The sequence below is a fragment of the Phoca vitulina genome, unplaced genomic scaffold, assembly GCF_004348235.1.
Source record: "Phoca vitulina isolate PV1807 unplaced genomic scaffold, GSC_HSeal_1.0 scaffold29, whole genome shotgun sequence".
Taxonomy (NCBI): domain Eukaryota; kingdom Metazoa; phylum Chordata; class Mammalia; order Carnivora; family Phocidae; genus Phoca; species Phoca vitulina.
In genome coordinates this window covers 2,652,370-2,666,940 of record NW_022589732.1, presented here as the reverse complement: position 1 = coordinate 2,666,940, position 14,571 = coordinate 2,652,370, and the positions used below count along the sequence as shown (strand labels likewise).

The following is a 14,571-nucleotide window of genomic DNA, read 5'->3' as shown; positions in this document are numbered from 1 at the left end:
ACACTGATACTACATTTACATTCAGATTCCATTATTTTCACTTCTAATACTTAAAGCTACTGTATATTTATGTTTTTCTAAGTGGATGATTTTCCGGCTGGGCCAAAGGAGCACATTTCACACACACACATATATACTTTGTTTTTACCTTACTTTTTAAACTTTTTGTTTAAAATTCTATTTATTTAAAAATTCCGCTTATTGGGGCGCCTGGGTGGCTCAGTTGGTTGAGCGACTGCCTTCGGCTCAGGTCATGATCCTGGAGTCCCGGAATCGAGTCCCGCATTGGGCTCCCTGCTCAGCGAGGAGCCTGCTTCTCCCTCTGACCCTCCCTCTTCTCATGTGCTCTCTCTCTCTCTCTCATTCTCGCTCTCTCAAATAAATAAATAAATCTTTAAAAAAATAAAAATAAAAAATAAAAATTCTGCTTATTTAAAAATTAAAAACAAAATTTCACATTTTTAAATTTTAAAATATTTCACATCAGAATTTTAGTTGTTTTTTAAAACACAAAATTCACAATTCCAGGAGAGGAAAAAAAAAGGGATCTAAATTATTCTTTAAATAATAAGAGTATCAAAAACTCTCTCTCTCATTGCCTTCCACCATAACCTTAAGAGAGATGTCTGTGCTTGAACATCATTATTTAAGTTTTTAAGAAAATAAGAGTAAAATAGAAATGATAAGAAGAGTCCCCTAATAAGGGCTTCTCTTTGCACCACCCTTAATGGGATGTAGGACGAAGACTGATTACCATGAACTCTACAAAATACTATTAAAAGGCCCAGATTAGGTGCTCGCTTGGGCAGCACAGTTGGTAAAACTGGAACTATACAGAGAAGATTAGCCTGGTCCCTGCCCAAGGATGACACAAATTGGTGAAGTGTTCCATTAAAAAAAAAAAAAAAAAAAAGACCCAGATTAGGATAAAGAAGGGAGCTAGTATATCACATGCATTTAAGTGTTTAGTACCCTTTTACACAGGGAGCAGCATTTGTCATCTGGCACTATTTGTGGTATGAACGCATGGCCTTAACAATTTTATGCTCCTAGGTGACAGAGAATATTTGGGATTCACATCGGAAGTAGGGGGTTCTGAAATCTCTGCCTGAACCTAAGAACTTTTAAAATTTACTTTTAAAATCCCAAATTCACATTTTAAATGAAAACTGACTACCCCAGAGAAGTGCTCTAGGGAAGAAGACTGTTCTCTGTCAGTTCAGGGTACTGATTTTAATGAGTGCATATATATATATTCATCTCTGGTATGCCTCAGCGAGGCGTTCATTTTATAGCATCTAAAAACAGCTAGTAATTCATTATATCCATTCTACATTCAACATACAGAAGACCACAAGCTTCCACAGCTATGATGCTAGATTTTTCAATTTAACTCAGTTACCTTTGTTTTTAAACTTTCAGGGGTTATTGTAAATTCGTGCTATCGTCTTCGCAAATACAGTTTATTAATTCTTCGGGCCAACTTGAATTTAGTGTCTCTAAAGTACTTTATAGACACAAAATTAATCAGATACAATTCCTGCTGTAAGTGTTGGAGGTGGGAGAACACATGATTACTTAGAATTTTATTCTGGCACTGTAAATTATGCTATAAAGTGAAATGAGAACATAGAGGGGCAAATTACTAATTCGAACAGACATTGGAGAAAGAATTGTGGGGTGGAGCTTCCAAACAGAGGAAATTCCATGAGGTAAGCACTTAAAGTCTGCCCAGGGCATTCAGGGTGCCGCCATTGGAGGGTGCATGCCATCTGCAGGTGCGCCGCCATTGGAGGGTGCAGGGTGTCCCCCAGTGTTAAGCAGGGAAGAGAGTTTGGAATGAGAATCTTAAAAGAGCCCTGAATACTGTCCTAAGGGGTTGCACAGGAGAGGTGCAGAACTATTTTAGAACTATTCTCTAAGTGCTATGAAAAAACAACTGAAGAGGAGAGGGTGGAAAGCGATGTGCTACAAAGAATGTCGTATTTATATTTTGGTAAGCTCCATTTAGGGAAAAAAAAGAGCAGTTGGCACTGCATATAAGCTTGTTTTGTTTTGTTTTTAGAAACCAATATTGGGGCGCCTGGGTGGCTCAGTCGTTAAGCGTCTGCCTTCAGCTCAGGTCATGATCCCGGTATCCTGGGATCGAGCCCCGCATCGGGCTCCCTGCTCCGCGGGAAGCTTGCTTCTCCCTCTCACACTCCCCTTGCTTGTGTTCCCTCTCTCGCTGGCTCTCTCTCTGTCAAATAAATAAACAAAATCTTTAAAAAAAAAAAAAGAATTAAAAAAAAAAAGAAACCAATATTGCTGTGGACTGAATTATGTCTCCCTCCACCTCAAATTCCTATATTGAAGCCCCACCCCTCACAGTGATAGTATTTAGAGATGGGTCCTTTGGGAGATAATTTGGTTTAAAGGAGATCATGAGGGTGAAGTCCTCACTATGGGATTAGTGCTCTTATTAGAAGAGAAACCAGAGAACTGGGTCACTCTCTCTCCTCCTTGTGAGGACACAGCAGGGAGGCGCCTTCTATAAGCCCTGAAGCCTCACCAGAACCCACCATGTGGGCACCTTGGTCTCAGACTTCGGGCCTCCAGAACTGTGAGGAAATACATTTTTGATGTATAAGCCACCCAGTTTATGTTATGACAGTCCAAGCTGACTAAAACAAGTATTTTTTTCAGATAAAAATGTTAAGAAACATTTGCTTGTAAATACATAAAATAGCCTGGAAGGAGATGCAGCAAATAACAATGTGCCTGGAGGAGGAGTGCCTGGGGCACAGAGGTGGGGAGGGAGAATGTTTTATCTTTTGAAGTTTGAACCATGGGAATATATCACCTTGCCTAAAAATGGATGGATGGATGGATGGATGGTTGGATGGATGGATGGATGAGGCCAAAGCCTCTTTTTTGCTACTGGATAAAATTCATAGAAGCTGCTGAAAAACTTACTCAAAAGGAGAAGACTGATCTCCCTTTACATAATTCAGAAAGTAAAGTGGTTGAAAAAAGCAAGACATGAAGTTTCAAGATCTTTTCATCACAGCTGAAAACATGGAACTATCACGGCTGTTCCTGAGTTAGGCATTTTTGTAATTAGAAAAGTAATGTATTTTTTTGTAAAATGTTCAAACAATTCCGTAATAAAAGTTTTTCATATATAACCTCCATGTTCCCACACTCATTCCTCCAACTAAAGAGACAGAAAGAGAAATCACAGGTAAGCTTTTGGCATCCATACTTTAAATCCACCTGTGTCAACTTATCTCAATCTTTCACTGGAAATTCAGGAACCAGGGATGGGGTAGGGAGGAGAAATTCATTCATCAACCAATGAAGATCAAAGACAACAGGTGATCAGATAGGTGTCATCCCATATAGGTGGGGAGCAAATGCTTACAGTGTAATAAGTAAAGGCTGCTCTGTGCAGAACATGGTGGTTGCTAGGAGTAGTTGTGAGTGTGGTGGAGGGCAGAGGAGTCAGGCAAGGCTTCACAGCAGAGGTAGGTTCTAAACTGAGTCTTGAGGAATGAAGAGTTTGCCAAGCAGACACATGCATGAAGAGAGATTTATGGTCCACTGAGAAGAAATAATAAGGCATGTTTGATGGACTGAAATTAATTCAGTATTCCTGGAACATAAATGGAGTTTGGGGGGCTAGAGAAAGGATCAGAGAAATGATGTTATGGAGTTAGGCAATATCCATACCTGGGAGGGCCTTTCAGGGTCCCACCAAAGGATCTGGATGGAGGATGGAATTGAAAAAAAAAAATGTGAGTAGGGGGTGACAAAGTCAGATGTGGGATTAGGAGGGAAAAGCCACTGAAGAGATCTGAGGAGGGACAATGAGGTAGCATCAGAGCCAGGAGACCAGTGGAGGGCTCTGCATCTATCCCAACACGGGCTGAACTAGGGCAGTGGTGGTCAGTTTGAAAAGGAGGAAATGATGATGAGCTATTTTGAGGAGCTAGAACTATAAGACCTGAGGGGTGGATTGGGTGTGTTGACTGAAGGAGAAAGAGTCATGAGGGATGACTAGGGTATGTGTTTGACAATGGGTGGATGCCACTATAGTTCTGGAGAGAGGCTGAGGGATACTTATGGTGGGGAGGGAGTGCAGGGAGTGGGGCGGGGGGAATGCTGATTTGGGCATGTTGATTGTGAGGTACCAATATAATATCCATGTGGCCGCAGATGGACAAAGGTAGATGTAGGTTCCAGGAGGCCTGAAGTATTTATCATTTGGGGACCCTTTTAAAGAAAAAGAATGCTAGATTCAGTGCGATAGGCAATATATTTTGAGAATAAGAAATTATAAAATTACAAAATTTTAAAAGTTGAAAAGTGCCATAAAATCACAAAATTCATAGAAAATTATATTTTTATTAATTGCCTGACATATCCCTTATAATGCTTTTTGTCCTACATTTTTGGGGAGCAACAATTTTTGGAATCCATATTTTAAATGCTTATTCATCCTTTTGGCTGGCAAATTCTTTATCTTTGTCTCTTTATATGAAACATAATTTTGTAATATTTACTATGAAGAGAAAAAAGATAATTCAGTCTTTCCTTTAACATGGTTAATCCGAATTGGCTTCTTATTATGATTAATTATTTCAAAAAAGTTTTTATGACTTCTTACCTCATTATTGATAACATCATGTAGATTTTTAGAATTTCTATTAAATTTGAAAAAACATTTATCAAGTTTCTTTCACATATGAGCTGTTTTTGTGACTGCTCTAAGCTTATGCCCTACATTCTAAAGATTCCAGATTCCAAAAATTGTCTGATGCATTTATAGTTGTTCATGCTGTGTTAATAAGTACATTCCTGGGGCGCCTGGGTGGCTCAGTCGTTAGGCGTCTGCCTTCGGCTAGAGTCATGATCCCAGGGTCCTGGGATCGAGCCCCACATCGGGCTCCCTGCTCAGCAGGAAGCCTGCTTCTCCCTCTCCCACTCCCCCTGCTTGTGTTCCTGTTCTTGCTGTGTCTCTCTCTGTCAAATAAATGAATAAAATCTTTAAAAAAAAAAAAAATAAGTGCATTCCTGACACAAGAGAAGTTCAGTTTGGATGAGGTAATGATATAATTTTACGCATCTGCTAATTGGAAGAATTTCTCACAGGTTAGCTTCTCCTGTATTACCCACGACCCACTTACTTCCAGTTCAGATAAGATCTCTGACCCTATACCTTTATTTCCACATGCCAAGAGAATTCACAGAATGGGTAGATGGAGTATTTCCAGAAGCTGTTGCTATATTAGGACTGCTGGCAAAGACTTGGAAGCGCTGGGGATGAATAACTAGATACCGCTAACCCTCAACTAACTGTATCCTCAGCTCAAATTGCCCTGAGCTGAATCCCCACAATGTTCTGGTCCCGCCAGTACCACTGGGCAGGTGGGGAAATGGCGACTAGTGGGGAGTTGAACTGGAAAGAAACAACAGCCTTAAAGACCTGTGGCTAACCTACCTTATATTATGCATTTTTCAAAAATCTATGATTATGTGAACACCTGTCTCAGAGCCCTGGAAGGGGCCTGTGCTAAGGCAGGATCCTGACACTTAAGCTTCATGAGATTCATGGTGAGTCTAACTGTTAAACTGCAAACAATTTTAAACATAATTGGAGCCAGGAGAACTGAGTGGGGCTGTTGAGATGATCAGGATTATTGTTTTAGTTGAATCTCTGAGGTGTTTTTGATAATTTTTTTTAGGGACTCCTTAAATTTTATCACAATACTGCTTATGCCTAAAATAGGCCCTTCTGCCGGACTAAAAATTTACAGTGAGAAGTAATTCTTTAAATCTTGATCTTTGGGGCCCCTGGGTGGCTCAGTTGTTAGGTGTCTGTCTTCGGCTAGGGTCATGATCCCAGGGTCCTGGGATCCAGCCCCACATTGGGCTCCCTGCTCCACAGGAAGCCTGCTTCTCCCTCGCCCACTCCCCCTGCTTGTGTTCCCTCTCTCGGTCTCTCTCTGTCAAATAAATAAATAAAATCTTTAAAAAAAAAAAATCTTGATCTTTGTAAAGTTGTCCCAGGGCAAAAGGATTATGGATCAGTAAGTTAAGGAATTAATATAAAAGTTTATTTTCTAATGGTGTTAAACAAATGAAGTTCTAATTTAACTCAATAAACTGTCATCTAGAATGATACAGGCCTGGGGTTTCACCTGGAATATTCTGCTTCATTGTAAATGTTTACTATAATTGACAGATTCCAAAGAGCAGAATGGCAATAACACACTCCTACTGTTAAAATGATACAGATGAAACATAATTTACTCTTTCTTCAAAAATGAGGCAGGCACTTTCAGGGATGACAGGACATTTTTTTTTTTTAAGATTTTATTTATTTAACAGAGAGAGACACAGCGAAAGAGGGAACACAAGCAGGGGGAGTGGGAGAGAGAGAAGCAGGCTTCCCGCTGAGCAGGGAGCCCGATGTGGGGCTGGATCCCAGGACCCTGGGATCATGACCTGAGCCGAAGGCAGACGCTTAACGACTGAGCCACCCAGGCACCCCAGGGATGACAGGAAATTAAACTCTTTCAGTTCCACTCACCAAATATTTGAGTGTTTTCTGTTCACCTGGCATTATTTGGGGGCCACTAAAGATACAAAGATGAATTAGACTATCTTTCCTCCTTGAGCTTGAGAGGAGGCATTTCTTTTAGATTAACTAGTTAAATATCTTCCTTCAGCTGATACTTTGAACTAAGTACTAAGGGAATACAAAGTAAAGTGATGTCACATCCAGATAGACAAAAAGGGAAAGATACCTGCTGTTTCAACCACATTTGGTAACTATATGGAGCCCTTACTATGTCCCAAGTGCTGGCTTAAATAATGAGCATACAAACAAGAATCAGACCCAAGCCTGCCTTTCAAAGCTTCAGGGTCCAGATGGGGAAACAAGTAAAAAGAAAAAAAATTTTCAAAGAGGGAAGTAGACCATTTTATTCAACAGACAAAACAAAAACTTGTTCCTACTCCAGGGATCATATTTGAGTCTTTCCACAGCCCATCCCAAACCACAGACTCAAAATGCGAGGTAGGGCCCTCAACTCTATGGTCAATTAATCTCCAAGAAAGCAGGAAAGAATATCCAATGGAAAAAAGACACTCTCTTCAAATGGTGTTGGCAAAATTGGACAGCCATATGCAGAAGAATGAAACTGGACCATTTCCTTACACCACACACAAAAATAGACTCAAAATGGATAAAAGACCTAAATGTGAGACAGGAATCCATCAAAATCCCAGAGGAGAACCCAGGCAGCAACTTCTTGCTAAACACATCTCCAAAGGCAAGGGAAACAAAAGCAAAAATGAACTATTGGGACTTCATCAAGATAAAAAGCTTTTGCACAGCAAACAGTTGATAAAACCAAAAGACAAACAATAGAATGGGAGAAGATATTTGCAAATGTCTTATCAGATAAAGGACTAGTATCCAAAATCTATAAAGAAGTTATCAAACTCAACACCCAAAGAACATAATTCAATCAAGAAATGGGAGGAAGACATGAACAGACATTTCTCCAAAGAAGACATACAAATGGCCAACAGACATATGAAAAAATACTCAACATCACTTGGCATCAGGGAAATACAAATCAAAACCACAATGAGATAGAATGTCACACTGGTCAGAATGGCTAAAATTAACAAATCAGAAAAGGACAGATGTTGGTGAGGATGTGGAGAAAGGGGAGCCCTCTTACACTGTTGATGGGAATGCAAAATGGTGCAGCCACTCTGGAAAACAGTATGGGGGTTCCTCAAAAAGTTAAAAATAGAGCTACCCTACAATCCAGCAATTGCACTACTAGGTATTTATTCAACGGATACAAACATAATGATTTGAAGGGGCACCTGCACCCCAATGTTTATAGCAGCAATGTCCACAATAGCCAAACTATGGAAAGAGTCCTGATGTCCATCAACAGATGAATAAAGAAGATGTGGCTTATATATACAATAGAGAAAGACAATTATCATATGATTTTATTCATACATGGAATTTAAGAAACAAAACAGAGGAGCATAGGGGAAGGGAGGGAAAAATAAAACAAGATGAAATCAGTCAGGGAGACAAACCGTAAGAGACACTTAATCATAGGAAACAAACTGAGGGTTGCTGGAGGGGCAGGGGGTGGAGGGAATGAGGTAACTGGGTGATGGGCAATAAGGAAGACACGTGATGTAATGAGCACTAGATATTATATAAGACTGATGAATCGTTGAACTCTACCACTGAAACTAATAATACACTACATGTTAATTAATTGAATTTAAATTAAAAAAATTGTGGCAAAAAGAATGAGAGGCAGGAGGAGAACTATTGAAGCTGTGCTCTCCCAACAAAAAGCCCTCCAGGAATGGCTGTACCATCACAGTAGTTAAAAGTTCAGGATCGTTGGGGCGCCTGGGTGGCTCAGTCAGTTAAGCAGCCAACACTTGATTTCGGCTCAGGTCATGATTTCAGGGTGCTGAGATTAAGCCCCGAATCAGGCTCCCGCTCAGTCTGCTTGAGATTCTCTCCCTCTGGTCCTCCCCCTGCTTGTGTGCTCATTCTTTCTCTAGAAAAAGCTGATGTTATCCATTTAAATGGGAATTGAAGGAGAGGAGCCTGCCCGGAACATCTGGGAAGGACACAGCATATGCAACAAACAGCACAGTGTCAAAGAGGCACCTGGCGTGCAAGGGATTGATGGAGGGAGTTTGGTAAAGCTGAACGAAGAGTGCATTTGAACTAATTCTTGAAATATAAACCCAACTTTGGCAAAGAGAAATGGAAGAAGGACGTTGGTGGGAATGATTAGGTGGGAGACATTCTAGGCAGAAAGAGGAAAAACAGGGGGGCAGGTTTGGATTTGGCTGGAGGGTAAAGTGGGATAGGAGATAAAGAGACAGAAGAGGGGAAAGAAGAGTTAGATTCCTATTGTGAAGGGTTTTAGAAGTCACTGCAGGGAAGTTTACCTACAACACTTCCAACAATACAAGGGGAAGGACTAAAGGTTTCTTGGTTTGATTGAGCAGGGGAGTGATAGGATCACATTTTGTATTTAAACAGGTTAATCTGGCAGTACTATACAGAAAGGACGAGTGTGGGAAAGAGAGGGCAAGAATGCCAGCAGAAAGGTAATTCCCTCCAGGAGTTTATCATATCTAACGCTGGGACCAACTCCATAAAGCTGAAACTTATAAATCTCTGTATACGTGGTGTATTAGTAATCTGGAGGCAATGCTATAAAGGATATTGTGACTGTGATACCACTAGAGGGTAGTAGAGACAAACTGGTAAAATAGATGAAGCCGCTCTCATCCCTACCTGCTACAAACCAAGTATTTTTCTTCTTGTCCATATTTTGTAAAGGTTGCAGCTTAATTCAGTTATCCCATGACTGAGAAAAATATGACAAGTACATTTAGTAGGTTGTAGCTCTAGACAAGTTAATAAATTCAACATATCCATTTTCAGAAGGCAATAAAGCTGAATTGGCCAGACCGGAAAACTAGTTGGCATTTAGCCTTTTAACAATAACCGATATCTCATTATGGCCTTGAATGGAAACTCTCCTTTTAAATTGAATCTTGAACAGTACATCCAAGTCTCTTAATTGATTGTGCTTAAAAAAAAAAAAAAAAGATGACAATAATGAAGAAGACAAAAGTAGGATTGGTAAAGTTAATTTCAATATGTACTCTTGGTTAGATAATATAAGTTGAAAAAAGCATATCTTTGGTGTACTCATTTTCAGATAAAATCCTAAAATATATACTGCTATATTTTATACACATATATACACACACACACATTTCCTTTTGGAAAGTAATACAGCAATGAAGAGCCATAATGCTCATACTGTTTTTTTTTAAACTTAATATTTCTCTAACATTATTTTGTCATAAGGACATAATTCTATACAAATAAGTCATATACCTGAAAAAAATTTATTATGTTGTAAGAACATTTTCTAGAATAAAAAAAATTTAGAGCCAACCTAGAAGTCTAATAGGGAAATGGTTAAATACATAAATTATGGTATTTCCCTTAATCAAATACCACACACTCAGACACATACACTGTGATTGCAAGTTTATAAGAGCATGAACTTATACTAGAAGGAAATAGACACAGATTGTTCTCTTAGGGTAATGGGATGTGTGGTCATTTAAAAACATTGCCATTCAACTAGTTTTGTGTTGTTTTTACAATGACCACACGCCAAAAGGAAAGAATATGCTGCCACTATCATTTTACTTATAATTTCAAGGTACTGCCATTTAACTAACACTTTTCAAAGCTTCACAGTGTAAAGATCACTATATATTAAACCTTTAATCAGAATAACTCTCTTCAGTTACCTTAAAAAAAAAAAAGAAAGAAAGAAAGAAGGGAGGGAAGGAGGGAGGGAGAAAGGAAGGAACTAAAATGAGACTTCTAGAATATACCTGCTATTTATCTACAAACAAAATATCTCTGGGGTAAAATGTAGTATTTTATTTTATTTTATTTTTTTTTTAAAGATTTTATTTATTTATTTGACAGAGAGAGATAGCTAGAGCAGGAACACAAGCAGGGGGAGTGGGAGAGGGAGAGGCAGGCTTCCCGCTGAGCAGGGAGCCCGATGTGGGACTCGATCCCAGGACCCCGGGATCATGACCTGAGCCGAAGGCAGACGCTTAACGACTGAGCCACCCAGGCGCCCTAAAATGTAGTATTTTAAAAGATCTGTGGGCCCTTTTACAAAGATGGTGCAAAAGGCTAAGAAGGAAGCCCCTGCCCCTCCCAAAACCGAAGCCAAAGCAAAGGCTTTGAAGGCCAAGAAAGTGGTGCTGAAGGCGTCCATAGTCACAAAAAAAAGAAGATCCGCACGTCACCTACATTCCCACTGCGTCTCAGAAGGCAGCCCAAATATCCTCGAAAGAGCGCCCCCAGGAGAAACAAGCTTGATCACCATGCCATCATCATGTTACTCCTGACTACTGAGTCGGCCATGAAGAAAATAGAAGACCACAACACACTTGTGTTCATTGTGGATGTCAAGGCCAACAAGCACCAGATCAAACAGGCTGTGAAGAAGCTCTACAACACTGATGTGGCCAAGGTCAACACCTTGATCAGGCCTGTGGGAGAGAAGAAGGCATATGTTCCACTGGCTCCTGACTATGATGCTTTGGATGTTGCCAACAAAATTGGGATCATCTAAACTGAGTCCAGCTGGCTAAATCTAAATATAAAATTTTTCACCAAAAAAAAAAGAGAAAGATCTGTGGGGGTGCCTGGGTGGCTCAGTCCATTAAGCATCTGCCTTGGCTCAGGTCATGATCCCACTGAGCTCCCTATCGGGCTCCCTGCTCAGTGGAGAGCCTGCATCTCCCTCTTCCTCTGTTGCTCCCCCCACTTCTGTGCTCTCGCTCTCTGTCAAATAAATAAATAAAATCTTAAAAAATAAATAAATAAAAGATCTGTGAATACCTTCCTCAATAGCTTAAGGAAAGGAATACAAAAAGGCTAGCAGAGCAAACAGAAATTTAAAAATTTTAAATTTGTCCAATACCATATGATTTCACTCATATGTGGAATTTAAGAAACAAAACACATGAACATAGGTGAAGGGAAGGAAAAATAAAATAAGATAAAAACAGAGAGGGAGACAAACCATAAAAGACTCTTAACTCTAGGGAACAAATTGAGGGTTGCTGGAGGGAAGGTGGGGGGAGGAATAATTGGGTGATGGGCATTAATGGGGGCACTTGAAGTAATGAGCACTGGGTGTTATATGCAACTGATGAATCACTAAATTCTACCCCTGAAACTAATAATACACCATATGTTAACCAACTTGAATTAAATAAAAATAAATAAATAAAATGAAATTTCTCTGTATTTCAACATCAAATAGACAAGTCTTGGTGTAGGAGCAGAAGCTCTGCAGACTTGTTCAGTCATGAAAATGTCCAAGTTGAACATCCTCTTCCATCTTTAAAAACATAAACTCCAAAACTAAAAATAAACTCATCTTCATTTTAATGGCTTCTAAATACTTGTAATGGCAATAATCATAGCATTTTTAAATAGTAAAATGGTAGAGTCGATGAGAATTAGAGATCATCTAATGAGAAATGAACAGTGTTAAGGAGATTCAGTGTTTACATTTACCAATGTTCAGAGTTTCACATTTTATTTAAGTTCCTGATAATAAACAGTGTAACTTTGTCATATGTAGGAAATACACATATGTATATATTAAAATATGTGTGTGTGTAGATCAATAGACAGATAAAGTAAATCAATTTAAATGTTTCAGTATGGTAACAATAGCTACATTTAAGACATTCAGCAGTGCCATGAGCTGTGCTAAGAACTTTAAATGGACTATCTTTAAAGGTAGAATAATCCTGCTGATAAAGATTCTGCTTCAGATGAGGAAACTGAGTTCTAGAGAGATCTAATATTTGCCCCATGTCAGACAGCTAATAAGAGGTAGAATGGAGGCTTGAATCCAAGGATTTTCTGACTCCAAAGCACAGCTTCTCTACCACCGTGCAGTCTTCCACTTAGATGCAATAAAATAAATATACACTCTAAGATGATAAATTATTGGAAATATTATTAACACTAATTTTGTTAAATAGAAGTTATATATTTAGTCTTCTTATACTGTGTATCTTCATGATAATTTCATCCCTACTAGTGTCTCCTTAAAGAACAGTGGAAGTGTATCATTTTCTTTAAATAAGAATGTGATTAAACAAGGTTGAATCATTGGTTAATGGTAGAGTATTTAAAATAGTTGTTCCAATTATTAGCTTCAGATGAAAGGGATGAAAAATTCAGAGCTCATTCTCAAATAGCTGTACATCCAGCTTTTCTCCCATCACTAGAATTTTCCACTCAGGGTACATGGTTATTTTCAGTGTTTCTGGGGGAGCAGGCTGGTGGTGACTTATGAACACAAATGTGGAATAATGTAATGCTTGGTTCATGACACAGTCTCATCATTGGTGCATTTATGACCCTCTTTATTCATGTAATTATTAATTTATAGTAATACGTAATAAATATTCATGAAATCATAACCCAACATTAAACCTGCGACTTAACAGTACTCTACACACATGTGATCCTCTTTCCACTGTCATCTTGTTCTGCCACCACCTCAACCCCAAGTAATTGCCATCCTGAATCATCATTTCCTTTGCTGATATTTTTATTTGATTTTATCTTATCTATATGGTGTCGAAGAGAGTGTATATATGTGCTTCCCCTCAATTTTTTATTTAAAAATTTTAAACCTACAAAAAAGTTAGGAATAATAATAATAAAACCCATATACCCTTCTCCTAGATTCATCAATTATTATTATTTTGCCAAATTTGCTTTATCTTATCTTTTCTCTCCCTTCACCCCTCCCTCCCTCCTTGTCTCTCTTTCCCCTTACTGAGTTATTCATTCTCACATAAATTACAGACACCATGACTTTACCCCAAATGCTTCACCATGCATCTCTTAAGAATGTTTTCCTATATAACCAAACACCATTGTGATATCTAAAGAAAGTAACACTAATACTTTCCATAACACTTTCTAATATTCTATATGCTTTCAAATATCTATAATTTTCCCCCAAATTTAAATCTTTTGAAGATTTAAAAAAAAATCTGAAATACAATCAAGACATAGGAATTGCATTTATGTCTCTTTAGTCTGTTTTAACGCTGCCTTTGGTGTACTTTGTTTTTGTTTTTGTTTTATTTTTTATTTAAATTCAATTTAGTTTCAGAGGTAGAATTTAGTGATTCAACAGTTGCATATAACACCCAGTGCTCATTACTTCAAATGCCCTCCTTAATGCCCATCACCCAGTTAGTCCATCCCCCCACCCCCACCCCTCCAGCAACCCTCAGTTTGTTCCCTATCATTAAGAGTCTCTTATGGTTTGTCTCCCTCTCTGTTTTCCTCCTATTTTATTTTTCCTTCCCTTCCCCTATGTTCATCTGTTTTGTTTCTTAAATCCACATATGAATGAAATCATATGTTATTTGTCTTTCTCTGTCTGACTTATTTCACTTAGCATAATACCCTCTAGTTTCATCCATGTCAAGATTTCTTTCTTTTTGATGGCTGAGTAATATTCCTGTGTGTGTGTGTGTGTGTGTGTGTGTGTGTGTGTGTATGGGGTATATATATATATATATATATATATATATATATATATACCACATCTTCTTTATCCATTCATCAGTCGATGGACATCTGGACGGTTTCCATATTGTTTTGTTTTTGATGATATTATTTGTAAGCCAGTTGTCCTGAGACAGTGTCCACATGATACATCTGATAGTTTCTTCATGGTGTCATTTACCTTGTTCCAATATTCCCTGTACCTAGCAGTTAGATCTAGTATATATTATTATATAAAGTATCTTCTGTACCTGGCAGTTAGATCTAGAAGCTTGATTAAATTCAGGTTAGGGCGCCTGGGTGGTTCAGATGGTTAAGAGTCTGCCTTTGGCTCAGGTCGTGATCCCAGGGTCCTGGGATCAAGT

At 38.7% G+C, this 14,571-nt stretch overlaps 1 non-coding gene and 1 pseudogene across 1 annotated transcript; both read left to right on the top strand.

Moving 5' to 3' along the window:
* Positions 1-793: 793 nt before the first annotated feature.
* LOC116644430 lies at positions 794-898 on the top strand. The gene has a single exon (XR_004301748.1). It is a non-coding gene; the product is annotated as a U6 spliceosomal RNA (small nuclear RNA).
* A 9,872-nt stretch (positions 899-10,770) lies between these two features.
* Positions 10,771-11,228, top strand: LOC116644186 (annotated as a pseudogene).
* The last annotated feature ends 3,343 nt before the right edge of the window (positions 11,229-14,571 follow it).